This window comes from Phyllobates terribilis, unplaced genomic scaffold (genome assembly GCF_046119375.1).
Source record: "Phyllobates terribilis strain yellow unplaced genomic scaffold, ASM4611937v1 Scaffold_4__5_contigs__length_816908805, whole genome shotgun sequence".
Lineage (NCBI taxonomy): Eukaryota > Metazoa > Chordata > Amphibia > Anura > Dendrobatidae > Phyllobates > Phyllobates terribilis.
The window spans coordinates 110,722,538-110,747,589 of NW_027362764.1; the positions used below are offsets into that span (position 1 = coordinate 110,722,538).

General features: G+C 45.7%; 1 protein-coding gene across 2 annotated transcripts in view; it reads left to right on the plus strand.

The window, feature by feature from the left end:
- PTPRN2 (protein tyrosine phosphatase receptor type N2) overlaps positions 1–25,052 on the plus strand; it is a 1,402,724-nt gene that overhangs the window by 364,094 nt on the left and 1,013,578 nt on the right. The gene's annotated exons all lie outside the window — the stretch shown is intronic.

A 25,052-nucleotide genomic window follows, 5' to 3' on the forward strand; every position in this document is an offset into this window, starting at 1 on the left:
AACGGGTTGTCCCAAAATAAACATTTAGATCTATCAGGAGTGCCATAAAAGACATATAATTGGGGGGTGGGGGTGGTTAACTGGTCCTCCATACAGTGGGGAAAATAAGTATTTGATACACTGCCAATTTTGCAAGTTTTCCCATATACAAAGAATGGAGAGGTCTGTAATTTTTATCGAAGGTACACTTCACCTGTGAGAGACAGAATCTAAAAATAAAAAACAGAAAATCACATTGTATGATTTGTAAATAATTAATTTGCATTTTATTTGCATGAAATAAGCATTTTACCACCTAAGAACCAGCAAGAATTCTGGCTCTCACAGACCTGTTTTACTTTAAGAAGCCTTCTTACTCTGCACTCATTACCTGTATTAATTGCACCTGTCTGAACTCGTTACCTGTATAAAATACACCTGTCCACACACTCAATCAATCAATCACACTCCAACCTCTCCACCCTGGCCAAGACCAAAGAGCTGTCTATGGACACGAGGGACAAAATTATAGACCTGCACAAGGCTGGGATGGCCAACAGGACAATAGGAAAGCAGCTTTTTGAGAAGGCAACAACTGTTGGCACAATTATTAGAAAATGGAAGAAACACAAGATGACCGTCCATCTTCCTCAGTCTGGGGCTCCATGCAAGGTCTCATCTCGTGGGGTAAGGATGATTCTGAGAAAGGTCAGGAATCAGTCCAGAACTACGTGGGAGGACCTGGTCAATGACCCTAAGAGAGCTGAGACCACAGTCCCAAACATTAGCGTTAGTAACACACTACGCTGTCATGGATTAAAATCCTGTGGGTCACGCAAGGTCCCCCTGCTCCTGCCACCACATGTCCAGACCCATTTTAACTTTGCAAATGACCATCTGGATGATCCGGAGTGTTACAGTCGCGCTCAGACTGTTTAGCGAGAGCGTGGATCGTGACGGTGTTGCGATCCAGGGAGAACCCGGGAGGGGCAGAACCAGGTGCTTCACCAGGGCATACCTCGGACACACGGCTGCTGACCCTCAACGAGGTATGCAAGTACTGGCAGGTTCGGCTGGTATACCGATTCGCACTGGAAGGTGCGAGCAGGTCTGGCTGGCATACAGATAAGCACTAGCAGGTGCGGATGGGTCCGGCTGGTATACAGATAAGCACTGGCAGTTGAGGGGGGGTCCGGCTGATATACAGGCGGGTACTGCTAGACACAGCTGATATATAGACACAGGTAGGACCCAGTTCAGACTAGATGGACGGGCAGGGAACCGCAGACACGGACAAACAGGGAACCGCAGACGCGGACAGGCAGGATACCGCAGATGCGGACAGGCCGGGAACCACAGATGCGGACAGGAAAGGAACTGCACACGTAGACAAGCAGAGAACCGCAGACACAGACAGGCAAGACAGGACTCCGTTCACAAGAAGTAGACTGGGTCAGGTTCACACAGGGCACATACAAGGATAGGTACGGGCAAAACAGACTGGAACAAGTTCATACAGGGTACTTACAATGAAGTAGCAAGTGTATTCACTAAACACTAATGTTTCACAGCAACAACAGATAGAGATAGGCACTCGTTTATACACTGCAGATTTCAGAAATAGGTACAGGTGCAGACACTGCAGGTTTCAGATGCAAGAGGTGAAGGGAAAGATCCAGACACAAATACAAAACAGGTTCAGGGATAGGTCCCAATTCAGACAACTGACATAGGTACAAACATATTCAGGGATAGGTCCTAATTCAGACAAGAACTGACACAGGTACAAACAGGTTCAGGATTGAGGCCTGGGTACTCAGCCTCCAGAATGGCAGAAATAGTGACAGAAAAAGGACAGAACCTGGCAATTCAGTAGTTGCACAAACATACTGAAAGAGACTGTTGCTCAGGTACCTCCCTACATGTGGAGGTGCTTTAAGTACCAAGTCCCTTCCAGCCATAGGCTGGGGACAGATTAGGAATGCGCGCACTGTTTCTTTAAGAATCAGGAAGTGTTTGTGTGGTCGCCCTAAGCATGCAGCCAGGAAATGTTCACAGCAAGCAGAGGACCAGGAGCTCACTGCACACAGCAAACAGAGAACAAGGAGCTCACTGTACGGCCTGGAGTGGTAAGTAAGTCGGTGTCCCTGCATGATGTGGGATGGGAAGCCATGCAGGAATGCCGGCAGTGATGTTACACAAAGGAGGCATGGGAGAAGGTCATCTGGTCATATCAGACCAAAATAGAACTTTTTGGTATGAACTCCACTCGCCGTGTTTGGAGGAAACGAAGGATGAGTACAACCCCAAGAACACCTTCCCAACAATGAAGCATGGTGGGGGAAACATCATACTTTAGGGTTGCTTTTCTGCAAAGGGGACAGGACTGTGACGCGCCCCCTGGGCCATTGGGTACTCGGTAGCCGAGCCGGTCGGTGCTGGGAGATGTCACGGTGGCAGTGACCCGGTCCATGACCTAGCGCGGTCAATTAAAGGGGAATAAAGTAAAAGGAATAAAGTTTTTATATATAATGCTCGTGACGCCACCTGTGGTATGTGGCTAAATGGGGCCGCCACTGCGGTGCAGATCCTCTGGAGCTGATGGTGACGCAGCAGAGTTGGTTCAGCTCTCCAAAGGCGGAGCTAAGCTCCAGGGCAGTGCAGCGATGACTTAATGAGGTAGATGTTGCTGTGCAGCATGGTGCAGGTGATGGCGCAGATAATAATTCTAGGACACAGTGGGGTGCAGTCTTCAGATTTACTCACAGTTGTCAGACTCCAGGTTCCCAGTACCAGGGTAACCTCCCACGTCGTCCTGCGTTCACCAAGGAAGGGGTTCAGCAATCCCTCAGGTATTTCAGGAGTGCTTAATGGGACAGAATTCTGTGTGCCTTCCTCGGTCGTCTTCCTGCGCTGGCTCTCACCCTCCTGCCCTGCGCCTCGCAACCAGTGTACTAAGCCGGTAACCTCAGATCTTGGCGGGCAACCTGCAGTCCCCTGAATCCTATGTGACTACCTTTTTAGTGATGTAGTTGCGGTTGTGAGCAGCTGCACCCTGAAAGTACAGAAGCCTCCGGTTTCTAACTGAGCCTTGTAGTTCTCCACTAGTTAGGAGCCGGTCCCCTCTGCGGCCTGATCCCTCCACGTCCTGGTAGATTCGGGCGCACGGGTGGCATCCGCACTTCCTGTGCCCCTGGGATCCACTCACTCCTGGAGCCTTCCCTCTGCTCCCGTCCTCTTCCAGCCCATCCTCCTGGGCCTCTCAATCTAGGCCCACTCCTCTGAGCAGAGCTTCTACAGAGCTCCTGCTCCCACTCCTTCTCCTCTCAGACTATCTGCACTCTCCCAAGATGGTTCCTCTTTTTATACTCCTACTGACGGTGCTCCCCTGAACTACTTCCTCCACTCACACCCACTACATGGTTCCCCCACTCTAGGTCCCCCCCCACTTCCAACCAGGGACAGGGCGCAGCATAAGCCAGAGCATCTTGCCCCGCCTGCTGGTCTGGAAGGGTGTAGTGTTGGATGCAGGTGGGTGGGTCCCGGGCAGTACTCCCTCCTTACCAGAGAGTGGAGTAACACACCTCTGGGTGAGATGCAGTACCTCTGTGGCGACTGAACCCGCAGGGGCGCCACAACTGCACCGTATTGAAGGGAGGATGGATGGGGTCATGTATTGTGAAATTGTGGCCAACAACCTCCTTCCCTCAGTAAGAGCATTGAAGGTGGGTCATGTCTGGGTCTTCCAGCATGACAATGAACCGAAATACACAGCCAGAGCAACTAAAGAGGGGCTCCGTAAGAAGCATTTCACGGTCCTGGAGTGGCCTAGCCAGTCTCCAGACCTGAACCCAATAGAAAATCTTTGGAGGCAGCTGAAACTCAATGATTCCCAGCGACAGCCCCGAAACCTGAAAGATCTGGAGAAGATCTGTCTGGAGGAGTGGGCCAAAATCCCTGCTGCAGTGTGTGCAAACTTCATCAAGAACTACAGGAAATATCTGACCTCTGTAATTACAAACAAAGGTTTCTTTATCAAATATTAAGTTCTGTTTTACTATTGTATCAAATATTTACTTAATGCAATAAAATGCAAATTAATTATGTAAAAATCATACAATGTGATTTTCTGGATTTTTTTTTTCAAGATTCTGTCTCTCACAGTTGAAGTGTACCTACAATAAATATTACAGACCTCTCCATTATTTGTAGGTGGGAAAATCGACAGTGTATCAAATACTTATTTTCCCCACTGTATAGCTCAGCATTCACGCTCATAGATTTCTTCATTTTAATGGAAAATGACTAATAATGACTAAGTACAGGTGCATCTCACTAAATTAGAATATCATCAAAATGTTAATTTATTTCAGTTCTTCAATACTAAAAGTGAAACTCATATATTATATAGAGTCATTACAAACAGAGTGATCTATTTCAAGTGTTTATTTCTGTTAATGTTGATGATTATGGCTTACAGCCAATGAAAACACAAAAGTTATTATCTCAGTAAATTAAAATAATTAGCGATAAACACATTTGAAACACAAAAATACATATAAACAGACATATCACACAATGATATCTGCACACACTGACACATCACTCACCGTCCCCCTGATCGGCTCCAGTCGTCCAGCTCCTCTATGGTGGTAAGAAGCAGTGCAGGGCACACTGCATGACGTCACGCTAGCAGACACTGCCGCGCACAGGGCCGTGTCTTCTAGCTGTGATGCGGCCGGGCCAGCACACGTGCGCACGCACGATATGCAGATATGCGCACACATGCACACGGTACGCAGATATGCGCACAGACACATGCATACGTACATATCTTATAAACACATAAAACTGTCCTGTCCAGCAGCTCCTCAGGCATGTCTCAGTGCAGGGCCGCCGGCATGGCACAGACATGGCCCTGGACCATCAGAGGGGCCCACTCGCCGTTGGGGCCTGGGCTGCTTCTACAGCATCTGTGTAGGACCTCTGTTGCTGCTTGATTGCCGGCACTTCACCTGACATGGCCGTGCGCTGTGCGGTTGTGTCTGGTAGTAATGGCGCGGCAGGGGCAATACACAAGCACAATTATAGGCGCAGTGTCGCCCCTGCCGTGTCATTAATACCAGACACAGCCGCACAGCTCACGGCCATGTCAGGTGAAGTGCCATCGGTCCTGCACAGGGGAAGCAGCCCGGGCCACGACAGCGAGTGAGCCCCTCTGATGGTCCACAAATAGATAGATATAGATACATACACACACACACATATATATATATACATATATATATATATATATATATATATATATATATATATATATAAAACACACACACACTGCACATGGACTTACCCTTTCTGTACATGATGCAGGTTCTTCCATCTTCTCTGTGGGGCAGCCTCCCCTCCTCTTGAGGCCCGACTGCAGAGCTCTGGTGTAATTGCAGGGCAGGAGGGGGAGAGCGGAGAGGTAACATTCAGAGCAGGGGAGGGGGCAGGGAGAGCAGTGGCCATGCTGTAAGCTGGCTCTGTGGCTGTAAGCTGGCTCTGTGCTCTGCTGGAGGCCGGAGCAGGTGGGCGGAGCCTCCTCTCCTGCACTTACACAGTCAGTTGCTGGTGAGTCATCCTCACAGCGCCGCCGGACACAGCAGAGCAGATTCCATCTTCCGACTCCCGGGCCCTCCAGTCACACATTATAATGAGGTCAATCCGGCCACAGGCCCCTGGGAGCCCCGGGCCCCATGGCAGCCCCGGGCAGTAGCCCGGATTGACCTCATTATAATCCGCCTATGTGTATGACTGATTGTTGTCCTATGGACAGACTCTCCCACCTCAGCTGTAGATCTCTGCAGTTCATCCAGAGTGATCATGGGCCTTTTGGCTGCATCTCTCCTTCCTCGAACTGAAAGTTTAGAAGGACGGCCGGGTCTTGGTAGATTTGCAGTGGTCTGATACTCCGTCCATTTGCACAGTGCTCCTTGAGATGTTTAAAACTCGCAAAATCTTTTTGTATCCAAATCCGGCTTAAACCCCTTAAATACCGGGGACGTATTAGTACGCATATTTGCGTACTGCCCTGCGCTGAGCCCTCACTGAACGGAGCACATGTCAGCTGATTCTTACAGCTGACATGTGCCCGCAACAGCCGCGGGTGGAATCGCGATCCACCCGCAGCTGTTAACTTGTTAAATGCCGCTGTCAATCTCTGACAGCAGCATTTAACGCGCGCTTCCGGGTAGCGTGTCATAAGCCCCGCCCACCGGCGACCCCGTCACGTGATCGCGGGTTGCCGATGGGTGGGCATGACAACCCAGGGTCTGCAGCAGACGCCTGTGGTTGTCTTGATCTTGTCGCTATGAGCACCACCTAGTGGTCAGCGCTCATAGCACAGGACCATTTCTGCTGCATGCAGGGGACCTGCTCATCCCCTGTATGTAGCAGAGGCGATCGGATAGTTGCTGCTTCTAGTCTCCTATGGAGACTATAGAAGCATGCAAAAAGTAAAAAAAAAAAAGTTTTTAAAAATATTAAAAAAAATAAAAAAATATAAAAGTTTAAATCACCCCCCTTTTGCCCCATTCATAATAAAAAATAAACCCCACATACACATATTTTGTATCGCCGCGTTTAGAATCGCCCGATCTATCAATATAAAAAAAGAATTAATCCGATCGGTAAACGGCGTAACGAGAAAAAAATTCTAAACGCCAGAATTACGTTTTTTGGTCGCCGCAAAATTGCAATAAAATGCAATAACGGGCGATCAAAACATCGGATGTACCCCAAATGTTATCAATAAAAATGTCAGCCCGGTGCGCAAAAAATAAGCCATCAACCAGCCCCAGATCACGAAAAATGGAGACGCTACGGGTCTTAGAAAATGGCGCTATTTTTTAATTTTTTTTTTTACCAAATTTTGGAATTTTTTTTCACCACTTAAATATAAAAGAACCTATACATGTTTGGTGTCTATGAACTCGTAATGACCTGTAGAATAAGAAGGGCAGGTCAGTTTTAGCATTCAGTGAACGTGGTAAAAAAAATAAATAAAAAACAACTGTGGTATTGCACTTTTTTTGCAATTTTACCGCACTTGGAATTTTTATCCCATTTTCCCGTACAGGATATGGTAAAACTAGTAATGGCGTTGAAAAGTAGAACTCGTCCCGCAAAAAATAAGCCCTCACATGGCCATATTGACCAAAAAATAAGAACGCTATGGCTCTGGGAACAAGGGGAGCAAAAACGAAAATGCAAAAACGGAAAATGCTCCGGGGCTTAAGGGGTTAAACTTCGCCACAACAGTATCTGGACCTGCCTGGTGTGTTCCTCGGTCTTCCTGATGCTCTCTGCACTTTTTACAGAACCCTGAGACTATCACAGAGCAGGTGCATTTATACAGAGACTTGATTACACACAGGTGGATTCTATTTATCATTACCAGTCATTTAGGACAACATTGGATCATTCAGAGATCCTCACTGAACTTCTGGAGTGAGTTTGCTGCACTGAAAGTAAAGGGGCCAAATAATATTGCACGCCCCACTTTTCAGTTTTTAATTTTTTTAAAAAGTTTAAAATATCCAATAAATTTCGTTCCACTTCACGATTGTGTCCCACTTGTTGTTGATTCTTCCCCAAAAAATTTGAATTTGATATCTTTATGTTTGAAGCCAGAAATGAGGCAAAAGGTAGAAAAGTTCAAGGGGGCCAAATACTTTCACAAGACACTGTAGGTCGCCAACCCATTACACTATGTATTTTTAAACATTTATTGCATTTATTCCTAATTATTAATTGACCAAAATAAAAGTCAATTTCTAATTTAAGGTGTTTAGTTTAGGGGTTATTTTGCCTTTGGTAATCTGTGAATTATATATTAATTACTCCTATGCGGACTGTGGATCAACTTTCCACTTGTATATCAGTTGGGGCTAGGAGTTTCTTTTTATAGTGGTGGGTGTTATACGGCACTCCGTGTTTAATTCTAGAGTAGGGTTCCACTCTATTCAAGTATAGATTAAAGAACTCGGCACTCCACAGTTTAGGTGATTTATTCATTCATGTGCAATCGAAAGCAAATTAGTAACATTTCGATCACCCTATTTGGACCTTCGTCCAACCTACAGGAACCCAAATGGTTCCTTTGGCCAAAATGAGAAGACCAATTCTATTACCGACCTGTGATACTTGAGGGCCGCGTTGGAGATTTTGCGTTGTAGCAAATGAGCTTCAAGTTACCTATGGATCAAGTTTGTTTACAGTGATATTTGTAAGGAATTTTTAAAAATTGGACGTGACAACGGTTACATATAGTCAGTTACTAAATATACCTAGGTAATTCTCGAAAAAGCACTTTTTTCTTCCATAGCACTTAGATTCACAGCTATTTTCTTTGTGAAAAACTTACGAGCATCTTTTTGACTGAGTTGGTCTTAACTTTTTTTTGGCCAAACATCCCTTGGTTATTGCTTTTGGTAGAATTTTGATGAACAAAAACAGATTTTCCAATTTTCAAAATTGTTGATATATATCAGTCCATTCCACATTTTGAGACTTGGTGAGCCCCAAAGAGACAGATCTGAATTTTGAACCTTTTTTTTCTCTTTAAGGCTATTACTAGTTAGAGTGGGTCTTTCCACTCAAAAGGTCTGCTCTTTGCCCAAGTAGTTGGTCGATAGATAAAATATTTTTTTTAGAGTGTAACAGTTAGGTCTGAACAACTCCATGGTATTTTTCAAAATGTGGAATGCTTCTTATTTTCTTGTATACAGTTTATATTTGTCTCTTTTACTAGGAGCCTTAAAGCGTTACCGCCGTTTTAATTTTTATTTCATAAATGAATAGTGCACGGAGAATAAGCAACTTTATAATATATCTTATCACTTTCACTTTCTGGATTAATCTTTTACTCTCAATTCAAATATGTAAAATCTGTATTAAAGGGAATCTCTCAGCAGGTTTTTGCTATGTAACCTGAGGGCAGTATGATATAGGGGCTGAGACCCTGATTCCAGTGATGTGTCACTTTCTAGGCTGCTTGCTGTCATTTTCATATATTCACTGTTCTCTCTGCCTCAGATCTAGCCGAGCTCTGAATGGTGAGTTAGAGTTAGGACTGTCCCACAAGGGATGCCGTGACGTGGCGGGACAGCTTTTACATTATTTTGATCAAAATTATGTTAACTAAATACCCTTTATTATTTAATATTATTTTTGCACTGTGCGATTTATACATTTACTTTTAATCATTTGGGTATTTTTCTTGTCTTTGGTTTCTCTTTGTCTAAATGGCCTTGTGTGAACATGCATTTACATTTTGCATGCACATCAATTTATGTTCCAGTTCACACCTTCAGGTTTTTTCTAGTCCTGTAGTAGTAGTAGTAATCTCCTGCTGATAAAACACTGATTGTATTTAAACAATAACACACAGCCCAATAAGTGACACATCACTGGAATCCTACATTACGCTGCTCTCCAACTAAATAGCAACCTGCTGACAGATTCTCTTTAAGCGAAGACAGATTTTACCATTCCTGAGATAGGAGATGACAATTGGTGCTTTTCAAATTCTATGAAGAAGGGAGGGGGTAGGAAGTAGAAGCAGACACATACTGCAAGTTCTCTTGAAATAATAATTACAGTTCTCCGTAGAACTTTATGAGCACCAATTGTCATTTCCTATCTCAGTAATGGGAATATCTGTATTTACTCAAGTCAGATACTACCCAAGAATTGAGAATTGTGAGAATGGATGATCAGTCCAGGAGGAGAAAGAAGTGGATTTCTCTATAGTATTATAAAGTTGCTTATTTTCATGTTTATTATATTGATTTATGAAAAAAAATATTAAAATTACTCATTAAGGATATTTCAGGAGAATTGGGATGTATGTATAGACCAGATCTCTGGTACGTTTGGAACTCCAACTGTAAATTGCCTACATGGGCATAATGGGGGTTGTAGTTGCGCCACAGCTTTATGGTCGTAGTTCATCCAGTGATAAAAGACAGAACAAAGCTTTCTGCGCCTATAAATGCTCCCTCTGCAGGAATATCCTCAGAGACAACAGTACGTTGCCAAAAAGTCTAACTTTCTAACTCTCCAAGCAGCCAAAATATTCACGCACGCCAGCAACATGTCCCACTTTGACAAGTGCAACCTTTTATAGCAAAAACAACATCAAACAAACTCAACAACCCTGGGAATAATCAAAGAGCAAAAGGAAATGGATGTTTTCCAGCAGATGGTGAAGTATAATTAATTCCATGATGAGACAGATCATCACATTCATCAAAGTAACAAAGTGATAGTGAGAAATAAAAGATATGAGAGCGTTTGCAGCGTATCACACTCGGATTGACTTTAATGTACAAGGCTGCTATGGTTCGCTGTGCATTTTTACAACCGCTGATACAGATACAGCATTTATTAAAGTTTAACTTCACTACTTGCACTGTCAGTCATGGAGAGAGACGACATTTGCACTGTCTTTAAAGTTTTATTTTAGGTGCTGATTCAAGGCGGGTTGTATGGAAAACATAGAAAAGGAATGTAGTGAACTTTCCCTTTTTAACTATTGGAGTGTGAATGTTACTGAAAGGTCTGATTTGCTGTAGCTGCTATTTCCATATGTAACGTCTGAAGTGTGTTTATGGCTGTAGCCGATAAAAGCACCATGCTCTACACTGCTATATAATACTCGAGAGTAGAGATGAGCAGACCCGAACCTTAAAGTTTGGCGTTCGTACTGGACACTTCTCCTGGAAGTCCGTTTAAATGTTCAGAGTTCCTGGGGAAGTTTGGGAGGAGATAGAAAGATTTCCAGCTCCAAAGCTCGGGTCCCCATACTTTTCAGTGGGGTTCGGGTTCATGTTCAATTTCAGGTAAAGTTATGATACCTGAACCGAACTTTGGACAAAAGGTTCGGTCGGGTACCAGAACCCGAACTTCCACTCATCCATACTCATGAGGTTCGAAATACAGGATTCCTATTACTTACACCAGAGGTCCAGTATGGTTACAGCATAGATTCACTTCTGCAGATATTTCTTGCATTCATGCAGAGCTGTGGGGTCGGTACCAAACCTCCGATTCAGACACATCAATTTCCCTGACTCCTGACTCCACAGCCCTGCCTTACTACTGAGTGTGTACATAAAGTGCAGCACAGATTCATCTCAACTAAAAGATGAGATCCGTAGATCAGGAATAGAACAGACATTTATAGGACATTTCATACCTTTCCCAAATTCTTCTGAAAACATTCACAGCACATCTACTGTACCAATTTATTATATATTTTCGGAGTCGCTCAATTTTATACCGACTCCACCAAAATGGACATAGACTCCACGACTCTGACTCCATAGCCCTGCATTCAAGGGCTCATTCAGATGTCCTATTTTCGAGTAGAGTGCTAATGACGCGCCCCCTGGGCCATGGGGTACTCGGTGCCGGGCCGGTCGTTGCTAGGGAAGATGTCACAGTGGCGGTGACCCGGTCCGTGACCCAGGACGGTCAATCAAAAGGGGATATTATTTACAGGGGATTTATGTTTTTTATATACAGTTCGTGACGCCACCTATGGATGGCGGCTAAAGGGAGCAGCCGCTGCGGGCAGGTCCTCTGGAACTGGTGTAAATGCAGCAGAGTTGGTTCAGCTCTCCACAGGTAGAGCTTAGCTCCAGGGTGGTGCTGAGTTGTTATGGATGTTGCGGTGTAGTGCAGGGGGTGATGGCGCAGCAATAACTTCACAGAGATTGTGAGGTGCAGTCTTCAGAGTTAACTCACAGTTGTTAAGTTCCTCAGGTTGCACTGTCCAGCTTACAGCCTCCCACGTCGCGCTGCGTTCACCAGGCAGGGGTTCAGCAAACTCCCAGGTGTTTCAAGAGTGCCTGACAGGACCCTGTTCTATATGACCTTCCCAGCCGTCTTTCTGCGCTGGCCCTCACCCTTCTTGCCCTGCTCCTCGACAAACAATGTCCCAAGCCGGTATCCTCGGATCTTTCTGGGCAACCTGAAGTTCCCTGAATCCTACGTGGTTACCTTTTTGGCGACTTGAGTGCGGATGTGGCAGCTGCACCCTGAAAGTACAGAAGCCTCCCGTTTGCAGTTGAACTTTGTAATTCTCACTGATTAGGGGCCGGTCCCCTCTGCGGCTCGATCCCTTCACTGCCTGGCAGATTCGGGCGTACGGGTGGCCTCCAGCACTGCCCGTACCCCTGGGATCCCTTTCACTTTCCTGGAGCCTTTCTCCTGCTCCTCTCTCCTTCCTCCTCTCCTTCTCAGTCTTGGGCCTCTCTCCAGGCCCTCCTCCCAAGCAGAGCCCCTGCAGAGCTCCTGCTCCCCCCAAACTCCACTGACTGACTGGCTACACACCCAAGATGGCTTCCCTCTTTATACTATCCCTAACAAGTGCTCCCCTGATCTACGTCCTCCACGCACACCCACTACATGGTTCCCCCTACTTTGGTCCCCCCCCACTCCAACCAGGGTCAGGGCTCAGCAGGAAGCGCCACACATCTTGCCCCTCCTGCTGGTCTGGAGTAGTGTAGTGTTGGATGCAGGTGTTAGGGTCCCGGGCAGCACTCTATCCTTACCTGAGAGTGAGATACCACACCTCTGGGTGACATGCAGCACCTCTGTGGCGACTGAACCTGCAGGGGTGCCACATACCCCCTTGGTAAAACACAGCACGTCTGCGGGCTGGAACAGAGTAAAAACCACATTTTAGACATACAATTTTTAGATGCATCACATAGAAGAATTTTCAAACAACCTTTCTTCCCTTTATGGGAGGCACATCACTTGAACGTTACTGGTTTCTATTAGCATATCAAACATTATAAAAGCATTTTCAATAACATTCTTCTTCACATATAAAACATTTTTCACATAAAACACTTTTCAGCAGATACAGTGAGATATTTAACCGGCTGTCCATCTCACTGAAGAAGGTGCAATTTGAGGGACTCGTCCGAAAACCCTCAACGTAGGCCCTGGGCGTGGCTGCAGGGCATAGGTGATCCGGTCGTTGGACCACGTCTTCAGCCATGACAAACGGGTTTTTGTTCTGAGGTCAGTTTTGTTGCATAAAACCAATAACGGGCACTTTAAGAAGTGCAATTATTTGCATGTGAAAGTTTTTAGCTGCTCACCGTCCACGAGCTAAATGTCTCTATACCCTTACCGGGTAACTGGATAAACACACTGTTTCAACTTTTTAACTTTTCAAACTTGCAGTGTCTCTGCTGTACCCTCCCGGGTAACTATATACAGTTCGTTTCAAAGAAACAGTTCCATAGTGGTACTCCCTCCGGGGAAGCACCTGTCCACAATAGGCTGGCCCAGCCTTGTCATCAGCTCTAGATGGCGAGGGTACACTCTCCTCCACCACCCTGTGGACGTTCAGGGCATACCAGCCCCTCTCACCTGTATGCCTGGTGTAGGTTACGTTATCACCAGGGTATAGATTCTGATCCGGATGTCCTTCCTTCAGGTGGGACTCCACGTCCCTCCTGTTGACAAAGAGATCCGTCTCGGCGTGTGGATCTCGGATGAAACCCCATCCTCCATCCAGGTTAAATTTCACCACGGTCCCCTCGGCACAGGGACCATGTGCAGCCTCCTTGTTTCTGCGGGCCTGGGCCTTCTCCTCCATATTCCGGGCCTCCATCCTCTCCCAGCGCTCCCGCCAGATGCGCCGCTCCTTCTCCAACTGCTCGAGCTCCCTCTTACAGTGCTCCATCCGGTGCACAGCTTCTGCTTTGGTCTCCCGGGGAAATCCCATGAGCTCCCCCCCAGGGTTCTCCCACAGGAACTGGTCCACTTCACTCCTGGAGATGGCTGAGGGCTCAGGAGCGGTTACTAGTGGAGGCTACGGTCCTCCACCTCTGTGGACCAGTCCCAAGGCAGGCGCCCGTACACTCACTCAGGTGTCGGGGTAGGTGGTTCCTGCAGGGGGCCCAGGAGCGTACCGGTGTCGCTGGCGCCCGGGGTTGGCGATTCCGGGCCCAGGAGTAGGTCTAGGGCGTGCGCGCCCGGGGACGGAGGACCCTGAAAGAGGGCTAGGGACGGATCTGCACTTTCCGCGCCCGGTGACGGAGGGCTCTGCAGGGGGACCAGGAGCGGGCCTGCGTCGACAGCTCCCGGGGTTAACGGTTCTGGCAGGGGGCCCAGGAGCAGGTCAGCACTTTCAGCGCCCGGGACAGGGAGACTCCACTTACCTGCTCCCGCGGCCGCTCCTGTGCTGCACTCTGCCTCCTGGCGCTGGTCTGACTCTGCCAAGGCTGGGGCGCTGCCTGCTGATTGCAGCGCTGGCTGCTGCCTGTTCGCCATCCTCTCCACCATCTCCTTTTTCCAGCTGGCGATGGCATCCTGCTGGGCCCTCTCCATCCTCCGGCTTAGGTCCTCCATCCCGGTGTAAAGAAACTCTGAATCCTCCCGGGACAGCTTGGATACCATCTCCTCCAAGGTGAGGGGTGTCTCAGGTTGCTGCAGGCCGCTGGCGGGAACTCCTGTCTCACCTCCCTCCATCTTGCCTGCCGGGTGCGGTCTGTCTAGACTGCTTGAGACCACACCCTGTCTCCCAGTTTTCTTCTTTTTTCCTCTTCCCTTTCTGGGGCGGTCCCATGGCTGATTGCTGTCGGCCCCACCTGGAGGCAGCTCCCCCACCTTGATGGACACATCTACATACATGGTTACTGCTGCTTGGGGCGTGCTCCGCTTTTGGCGCAATTCTGGGACCTGGCCCACGATGGAAGGTTCTATGTTGTCAATTGATAACGCACATAATGGCGCCCGTTCTTCTGGGGCGGGCGCCACATTCAGTATAGAACACAGTCTCTAGGCGCACAATACCCGGTGATAACGGGTGGGTTCATATCCTGTTCGTGACGCCAAAGATGATGCGCCCCCTGGGCCGTGGGGTACTCGGTGCCGGGCCGGTCGTTGCTAGGGAAGATGTCACAGTGGCGGTGACCCGGTCCTTGACCCAGGACGGTCAATCAAAAGGGAATATTATTTACAGGGGATTTATGGTTTTTATATACAGTTCGTGACGCCACCTGTGGTATGCGGCTAAAGGGAACGGCCACTGCGGGGCAGGTCCTCTGGAGCTGGTGTAAATGCAGCAGAGTTGGTTCAGCTCTTCACAGGTAGAGCTTAGCTCCAGGGTGGTGCTGAGTTGTTATGGATGTTGCGGTGTAGTGCAGAGGGTGATGGCGCAGCAATAACTTCACAGAGACAGTGGGGTGCAGTCTTCAGAGTTTACTCACAGTTGTTAAGTTCCTCAGGTTGCACTGTCCAGCTTACAGCCTCCCACGTCGCGCTGCGTTCACCAGGCAGGGGTTCAGCAAACTCCCAGGTGTTTCAAGAGTGCCTGACAGGACCCCGTTCTATATGACCTTCTCAGCCGTCTTTCTGCGCTGGCCCTCACCCTTCTTGCCCTGCGCCTCGACAAACAATGTCCCAAGCCAGTATGCTCGGATCTTTCTGGGCAACCTGGAGTTCCCTGAATCCTACGTGGTTACCTTTTTGGCGACTTGAGTGCGGATGTGGCAGCTGCACCCTGAAAGTACAGAAGCCTCCCGTTTGCAGTTGAACTTTGTAATTCTCACTGATTAGGGGCCGGTCCCCTCTGCGGCTCGATCCCTTCACTGCCTGGCAGATTCGGGCGTACGGGTGGCCTCCAGCACTGCCCGTACCCTTGGGATCGCTTTCACTTTCCTGGAGCCTTTCTCCTGCTCCTCTCTCCTTCCTCCTCTCCTCTCCTTCTCAGTCTTGGGCCTCTCTCCAGGCCCTCCTCCCGAGCAGAGCCCCTGTAGAGCTCCTGCTCCCCCCAAACTCCACTGACTGACTGGCTACACACCCAAGATGGCTTCCCTCTTTATACTATCCCTAACAAGTGCTCCCCTGATCTACGTCCTCCACCCACACCCACCACATGGCTCCCCCTACTTTGGTTCCCCCCCACTCTAACCAGGGTCAGGGCTCAGCAGGAAGCGCGACACATCTTGCCCCTCCAGCTGGTCTGGAGTAGTGAAGTGTTGGATGCAGGTGTTAGGGTCCCGGGCAGCACTCTATCCTTACCTGAGAGTGAGATACCACTCCTCTGGGTGAGATGCAGCACCTTTGTGGCGACTGAACCCGCAGGGGCACCACACTAACCATGGTTTTCACGGATAACACTCGTACCTGTGGCAGTCTATGGGGCCATTAACATGTCCATGATTTTTCGCGGACTGAGCAGTCCTCTTAAAATCTTGGAGATATAACCGATTTTTATCCACTGGTCAAATCAAAATCGGCAGTTCAAGTCTATGGGTCCGTGAAGAAATCGGACCGCACTCAGATGCCATCTGAGTGCAGTCTGATTTTCATGGATTCTCACATAGGAGAAGTTGGAAAAACGTTTCTTTATTTTTTTCTCTGCTTACCTAAAAATCGGATGACACTCAGACCACACACTCATCAAAGTCTGATCAAAATAATCAGTCTGTTTTTCTTGTACGTGAGACTTACTTGCTCCAAACAAATTGTAAACTAATGCAATATTAATGCAAATTAATGCATAATCAGGCATGATCGTATAAAAGGCAGATGGGGAAATTTTCCTAAATTTTACCATCTAGACACATTCATCACATGACCAACATAGTCTTCAATGGATCTGATTAATGGCTATGTACACATTTTCTCAGATTTTTAGAATAGTTGCTAACTAAGGATGAGCGGACCAGTGGATGTTCGGGTTCATCGGGTGCAACCGAACTTTAGTCAAAAGTTCAGTTCGGGTACCAGAACTCTGCCCGAACCTGAATCAGAACCCAAACCCTATAGAAGTCAATTGAGAACCGAACTTTGACGCTGTAAAATGGTCATAGTAAGGATTAGGTCTCTTCTCCTGGAACTCCGAACACTAAAACGGACTTCCGAGAGAAGTCCGTGTTCGGATTTCAGCACTGGACCGGTACGAACCCCAAACTTTACAGTTTGGGTTCTCTCATCTCTAATACTAACTTAAAGATTGATGGGTGTTCGACCACTGGGATCCTCTTTGATTGGCAGAACAGGGCACTTTTATCCTTGTTATCCCCATTCAGAATGGAACAGCAATACGCATGTCCGATCACTGCTCAATTCATACCCTATGAGGCTGCCCAGCCCTGTGCTTGGCTTTTTTTTTTTGTAGACCCACAGAGGATGAATAGAACGACAGTCGGGCATGTGCACTTTCTTCTAAATGGGGATAACTGGGATAAAACTGCCCTATTCTGCTAATCTATGCAAGTTCCAGCAGCAAAACCCCACCATTCTATAAGTTATCATTTCTCTCTTAAATCAGTGATAACTTATCACTGGAAAATCCCTTTAAACAACTTTATACAAGGGTGAGTCAAAAATTCCGGTTAAGTTAAAACTTCTGTTGTCTGCATTGTCTTACCAGTGCTTTCTGTACAAGGTTGCTGTCACGGGTTTACCGCGACAGAGAGGAACCATAAAACCGCAGCATCTGATTCCTCCCACTCCTGCAGTCATCTTCATATTAAACAGTGCAGGTTTCTTTTAGCAGTGCAGGGGTTAACCTGCTGCTAAGAGCTTTTGGAAGCTTCACAGGGTGATGCTCTCAGCTGTTCACTGTTAGACACTCCCTGCTCATATATATACTGGACCCTGGCTTGGAGTCATTGTTGGTGCTAGCTTATGCTGCATGGATAGGACATGGTGATTTGTTGTTGTTTGGGAAGGCATTAGGAGGATTTAGCTAAGACTGTTGCGTGCTTTTGAGTTGTGTGTTAATCCTCTCCTTCTCCTACTTTGGTTTTTCCCCATCCCTCATTCCCCAGTGTTATCCTCTATTTGTGTGCATATATTTGTATGATTGGTATTTTCCTTTATCCCTGTTTGTATTACCTTGTTAGTCTGGTTGGTGTATTGCGATACACTACTACTCCCCTCTTCCTTTGGTGGGGGTAGGGAACAGACTGAGGGCGGATTGAGGAGCTCAGTTAAGGTATGTGGCCCCATTGTCTTCACCTTCAGAACTAATTTGGGGAACAGGGCCAGCGTTAGGGACAGGGCAGGAGCCCCTGGTCCTGGGATACCCGATAACAGAGTCAAGACAGTTGCTGTCTCCCCAGCCACTGCTGCTCAGGTATAAACTTGTTACGTCAGCTCATTTGTGATTACAGTGTGAGAAACAATGGCTGCCCCACTTGTGATTTGCACATAAGAGAAGTGTTCAGTAATTCATTTTTTTTGTGGTCTGCCGGTGTCTGGTGTCTACGGAGAAAAAGTTTTATTGCAAAGAAGTAAGTTTAAATGGATAGAGAAGTTCAAGGAAAGTGTCATGGGTTTACCACAACAGAGAGGGGCCAGAAGACCGCTGTGTCTGATTTCACATTCTCCTGCACTGATTAGAAGCCCTTCACCATCATATTAAACAGTGCTGGGTTTTGGTAGCAGTGTAGGCTGTTAATCTGTGAGACCTTCTGGAGATTTCCTGCTTTGATGGTCTCAGCTGTTTAGTGTTCGCCACTCCCCTCTGCTACTTATGCTCGACTCTTATACTCCTTAGTTTAATACTGCATGGTTCTGGAGTTGAAGGTGTTGGTTGTGTGAGGAGGCATTTAGGAGTGTTGTATTGAAGACTGTTGTTGCTTGGTGATTTGTCTGTGTATATATCCTCATTCTCTCTTATTTGGTTTTTCCTTCCTCTACTTCCCGGTGTTCCACTCTGTTGTTTGTGAGTGCACCTTTGTTTAATTGGCATTTCCATTTATACCTGTACGTCTTCTCTTGTTTGTATGGTTTGTGCTTTCTTATACACTACAAATCCCCTCTTCCCGGTTGGGGGAGGGAGCAGATAAGGGCTGATTTAGGAGCTCAGCAAGGCACCTAGCCCTGACATCATTTGGATGTTTTTGGTTGTCATTAAGATTTAAAAAGAGAAAACACAGTAGTTTGACAATAAATGGCTTCACCCAACCAATAACCATGAGTGGAGAAAAAGTTTTTTTGTTATCATTCATATTCCCTTAAACAAGGCCAAGAAAGGAAAAATTCTGCCGGGGTATGTAAACTTTTGAGCACAACTGTATTTTAATGAGAGAATATGAAAGCTCGTTGACAGATGGACAAAGTCTATTGAAAAACAGAGGTATAATATAAAAAAGGGTATATTTGTCTTTTCTGAACTTTGATTAAAATAAATTCTACAGAGTGTAGATCATTTTTGATTCACCCTTTCATATAGTCTTCATTAAAACTTTTCTGTAAGTTTTCTGCCACTTAGTATCTATAACTCTTTCTTTGTGTAGCAGAGTTCTTGGCCCAAATATTATAAATCTGTCTCTACTCAGTTCTGACAGCCATCCATGCTCCTTCCTTCTCTTGTGTTAGATATAGCAACATGTAGGGTGAGTGTGAGTGGGTTGTACACAGATCTCAAGAGTGGAGAGTGAAGAAAGCATGTACAGTCTCAGTGAGTGCAGAGAAAACATGCAAATGAAGAAATAAATGCATCATTAGAGCTGTGCTGATACATGAAAGCAAGAGAAAACAGCAGCACCCTAGATACACACAGAAATCACATCCAGTCCATATTGAAGGAATGAAGATTGAAGACTCAAACTTTTGCAATTTTATTATTTAAAGGTAACCACTAATGTGTAAAACTATTTTTTTTTCATATCATAGGCTTCCTTTACACACACTTTGTTTTTACCTACATGCAACGTTTTTGAAGGTAAATATGATAGATGAGGATAGGCAATAAATGTACAATATTATTTCGGTAACAGGAGTACCTACATGAATAGAACGAAGGTGAGCTTTTGTCATCACGGCTCTATTCAGTGTCTAGGCCGATAGGAGCAGTGGTTACACATGCATATCTACTGCACCTATAGATTCATAAAAGTATAAGGGTTATCCACTACATTTTTTATATTAAATATTGCTAGTGAGGGTATTAAAATGAAAAGGAAAATATAATGACTTACCAGACCCCAGCCGTACTGCCACAGTGCTGTCTCTGTCCCCCCACCCGTCTCCTGGCTTCCTCTTCAGGCTGCAATCATCACATTGTGGAAACATACAGTACAGACCAAAAGTTTGGACACACCTTCTCATTTAAAGATTTTTCTGTATTTTCATGACTATGAAAATTGTACATTCACACTGAAGGCATCAAAACTATGAATTAACACATGTGGAATTATATACTTAACAAAAAAGTGTGAAACAACTGAAAATATGTTTTATATTCTAGGTTCTTCAAAGTAGCCACCTTTTGCTTTGATGACTGCTTTGCACACTCTTGGCATTCTCTTGATGAGCTTCAAGAGGTAGTCACAATAAATGGTTTTCACTTCACAGGTGTGCCCTGTCAGGTTTAATAAGTGGAATTTCTTGCCTTATAAATGGGGTTGGGACCATCAGTTTTGTTGTGCAGAAGTCAGGTGGATACACAGCTGATAGTCCTACTGATTAGACTGTTAGAATTTGTATTATGGCAAGAAAAAAGTAGCTAAGTAAAGAAAAACGAGTGGCCATCATTACTTTAAGAAATGAAGGTCAGTCAGTGCGAAAAATTGGGAAAGCTTTGAAAGTGTCCCCAAGTGCAGTTGCAAAAACCATCAAGCGCTACAAAGAAATTGGCTCATATGAGGACCGCCCCAGGAAAGGAAGACCAAGAGTCACCTCTGCTTCTGAGGATAAGTTTATCCGAGTCACCAGCCTCAGAAATCGCAGGTGAACAGCAGCTCAGATTAGAGACCAGGTCAATGCCACACAGAGTTCTAGCAGCAGACACATCTCTACAACAACTGTTAAGAGGAGACTTTGTGCAGCAGGCCTTCATGGTAAAATAGCTGCTAGGAAACCACTGCTAAGGACAGGCAACAAGCAGAAGAGACTTGTTTGGGCTAAAGAACACAAGGAATGGGCATTAGACCAGTGGAAATATGTGCTTTGGTCTGATGAGTCCAAATTTGAGATCTTTGGTTCCAACCACTGTGTCTTTGTGCGACGCAGAAAAGGTGAACGGATGGACTCTACATGCCTGGTTCCCACCGTGAAGCATGGAGGAGGAGGTGTGATGGTGTGGGGGTGCTTTGCTGGTGACAGTGTTGGGGATTTATTCAAAATTGAAGGCATACTGAACCAGCATGGCTACCACAGCATCTTGCAGCGGCATGCTATTCCATCCGGTTTGCGTTTAGTTGGACCATCATTTATTTTTCAACAGGACAATGACCCCAAACACACCTCCAGGCTGTGTAAGGGCTATTTGACCAAGAGGGAGAGTGATGGGGTGCTACGCCAGATGACCTGGCCTCCACAGTCACCAGACCTGAACCACATCGAGATGGTTTGGGGTGAGCTGGACCGCAGAGTGAAGGCAAAAGGGCCAACAAGTGCTAAGCATCTCTGGGAACTCCTTCAGGATTGTTGGAAGACCATTTCCGGTGACTACCTCTTGAAGCTCATCAAGAGAATGCCAAGAGTGTGCAAAGCAGTCATCAAAGCAAAAGGTAGCTACTTTGAAGAACCTAGAATTTAAGACATATTTTCAGTTGTTTCACACTTTTTTGTTAAGTATATAATTCCACATGTGTTAATTCATAGTTTTGATGCCTTCAGTGTGAATGTACAATTTTCATAGTCATGAAAATACAGAAAAATCTTTAGATGAGAAGGTGTGTCCAAACTTTTGGTCTGTACTGTACATACTATGAATAGGTGATAAATGCTGTTCATTGGAAACCATTCTTTGCTGCAGTCAGATAAATAATGTCCTGATCTCCAGTCTCCTGGCCCTGCAGCCAATCATTGGCTGCAGTGGTCAGGTAATTGGTGGTCAAGATGTAATTACTTGTAATCCAACGGAGATCTTTGTTACAGCGGTGCTGGAGCGGGCGGCAGATTTGTATATTGGTATAGCTTCTTTTCTTTTTTAGCAGGGCTCCCAATTGTGATTTAAAAAAAAATCCTTTACAAATCCAGCAGCAAGTAATGCTAGAAAACGTAATTCCCCTGATTCTCCAGCTCCAACACTCCAGTGTCAGCTGCCAGTCTCCGTATACTTTGCTGCAGCGAACTCATGCCATACATCCAAGTGATCACAGCAGTCAGTCACTGACCTCAGCAGTGATCTTTCTAGATCTCTAAGAAAATGTAATCATCTGCCATTTTTCTCTATTTTTTTGAAGCTTTCCTGAGGCAGAATGTCATATTTTGAGTCTTTGTGTCCTTTTTGACATATAGCTCAAGGCCATTTTCCTTGCTCATACAACACAATGTAAAAAGTAAAGAAAAGTTTTAGTGAAAATATAGTTATTCGTATCTGTACTAAGTACTAACACATTGTAAGATGCTCCTGCAGTACATTTATAGATCTGCCTACATGGGTGGATCTAACTACATACAAGCAAGAAAAATCTGGACCAACCGCAACCCCCTAGACTTCATAGTAATAATTTTTAACTGATGCACTCTGTAGGGATTGTATTGTTGTATTATTAATTTTTAAGTTATGCACCAATTGATTCATTGTATGTATGGCTATGCATGCATTTTTATTTATTTATGGACATTTACACAATATGCTAAAAGTAAACTGTATTTTATCCTGATTATAAGGCTATGTCCCCACGATGCAGAAATGCTCTGGATTTTTCCTGAACGTTTCTGCATCTCCCTGGCAGAAAAAACGCATGCGGATTTTACATGCAGAAATGAAGCGTTATTCACTGGCATTTCCACATGCGGATTGTACATGTGTTTTTTTCAGCCAGGGACAAGCGTTTATCACGCGTTTTGCACATGCGATTTCGCATGCGGGTTGTCAAGCGCTTTCCAAGCGATTTTAGCATCACTTGGAAAAGTGCTTGACAACTTGGTCACACTATATAAATCCATGCAACCGGCATGGATTTTATATAGTGTGACCAAGTTAGTTAATAAAACGAATAAAAATGGTAAAAAATAAAAAAAAACATTATACTTACCTTCTGATGGCCCTCGGTCTCCTTATCCGATGCGTCCGGTCTCCCCAGTGTCTCGCAGTGGTCTAAAAGAACCTTCCATGATGTCGTTTAGTCATGTGACAGGTCACGATATCGCCGACGTCAGTGGTCGCGTGACCCGTCACATGACTAAATGACGTCATGGAAGGTCCTTTTAGACCATCGTGAGCCGCTGGGGAGCCAGGACGCATCACTGAGGAGACCGGGGGCCATCAGAAGTTGAGTATAATGTATTTTATTGTTTTAAATTATTTTTTATACAGGTACTATGGTACCCGGGTCTGGATGAGAGTCTCCTCTTCTCCAAACTCGGGTACCATCCGCACATTGAATCGCTTAACATCCGCATGTGCACATGTAGTCATGCAGATATTAAGCGATTCAATGCAAGTCAATGGCGGCGAAAACGCCGCGATTACGCAAAATAAATGGTAGTGCTGCGGATTTTTCCGCAATGATAATCCGCAGCGGAAATTTCCGCAGCATGTGCACAGCACAGGCGGATTATCATTGGGGAACATGGCAGACCTTCTAGCAAGCGTTTTTTAAGCGTTTCTGCGGCGGAATTGCCGCTGCGGAAATGCTTAAAAAACGCATAGTGGGCACACAGTCTTAGCGTAACCTCTCCCTCCTCATTTCCCTCATCGCACAGCCACTTTTGCCCCCATTTTTTTTACTGTTTGTGTCCCATAAAATAGAGATGAGCAGATCAATTTGTGGAAGACAGAGATCAAGTCTTATTTCCTGAAATTTGTGGTTTCACGTCAATTCGAACATTTTGAGATTTGATTTGCAGTTCGTTAAAAAAAAAAAAAAAAAAAAAAAAAACAACTTGTCTGAAACCGTTTCCCACACTGATGAAGCATCAGAGTGCAGGCTAACGTCATTTTGTGCCGGTACGCCTCCCCATAATGCCCTGCAGCCATGACATCTAGTGGATTATCACACCTTGTACAGTGGTGGTCAGAACCTGGGACATCACAGATCAGCGGTTCCCATCGGAACATAGTTTGTACGGCAGAGTCATTTTACATCTCCAGAGTCACTGGGTAAATCTCGCTCTTCTATTGGGCTTAAGCTCTTATGGTCCTCTCTTTTTCACTTTTGTAGAGTGTAAGCTCTTATGGTCAGTGGGGTTCTCTCTCTCGCCTGTAGAGGGTAAGCCTTTATGATCAGCTGGGTCCTCTTTTTCTCATTTCTATAGAGTGTAAGCTTTTTTGGTCAGTGGGGTCCTCTCTCTCCTGTAGAGTATAAGTTCTTATGGTCTGGAGGGTCCTCTCTCTGTCTCCTATAGAGTGTACAGTGTGCAAATTGAAGTGGTCAGTGGGGCGCTAGAAACTGGATAAGGAGCTGGAAAAGGATAAAACAAACCTCTTTATTGAAGTTCTAATGCCCACAACGCATTTCTGCAGCGGTCTGCTGCCTTCATCAGGTGGAGTTATGGGAAAATGGCAGAAACAGGCACTTTTATACATAAAGCAAAGGATCTCAATGGGAGGTGCCAAGGGAGAATTTGGTACTTAACCCCTTAATCACCATTAAAAAAGACAATTACAATTTAATAACAAAGGGGACTTAAAAAAGCATTACGGGTCAATAACTACACATTATAAACTTAAATCTGGGAAGGGACGGAAAAATCAGCCCAGGATTTCTTTGAAATTTTGGATAATAACCCATGGGGTCTTAAGTTCACTGTATCCATGTCAAGTGACGCCATACAGTTTCTTGATTTAGTTTTGAAATTGGATGATTTGGGGAGGGTTCTCACATCCACCCATTTCTAAACCGTGGATGTGAATATCTACCTCAGATTTGACAGTGGCCATCTTCCAAGGTGGATTAAGAACATTCCGTATGGCCAGTATTGGCGTATACGGAAAAATTGTACGCAGGATGAAGATTTTGAAAAGGAGGCTGATGTCCTTGAAAAAAGATTCTTGAGGAAGGGGTATCCTAAGAAATTGATTAGGGATGCGCATAAAAGAATTAAGCCGCTCAGTCAGGAATCATGTCTGGCTTGATTTTCTGGCCCTAACT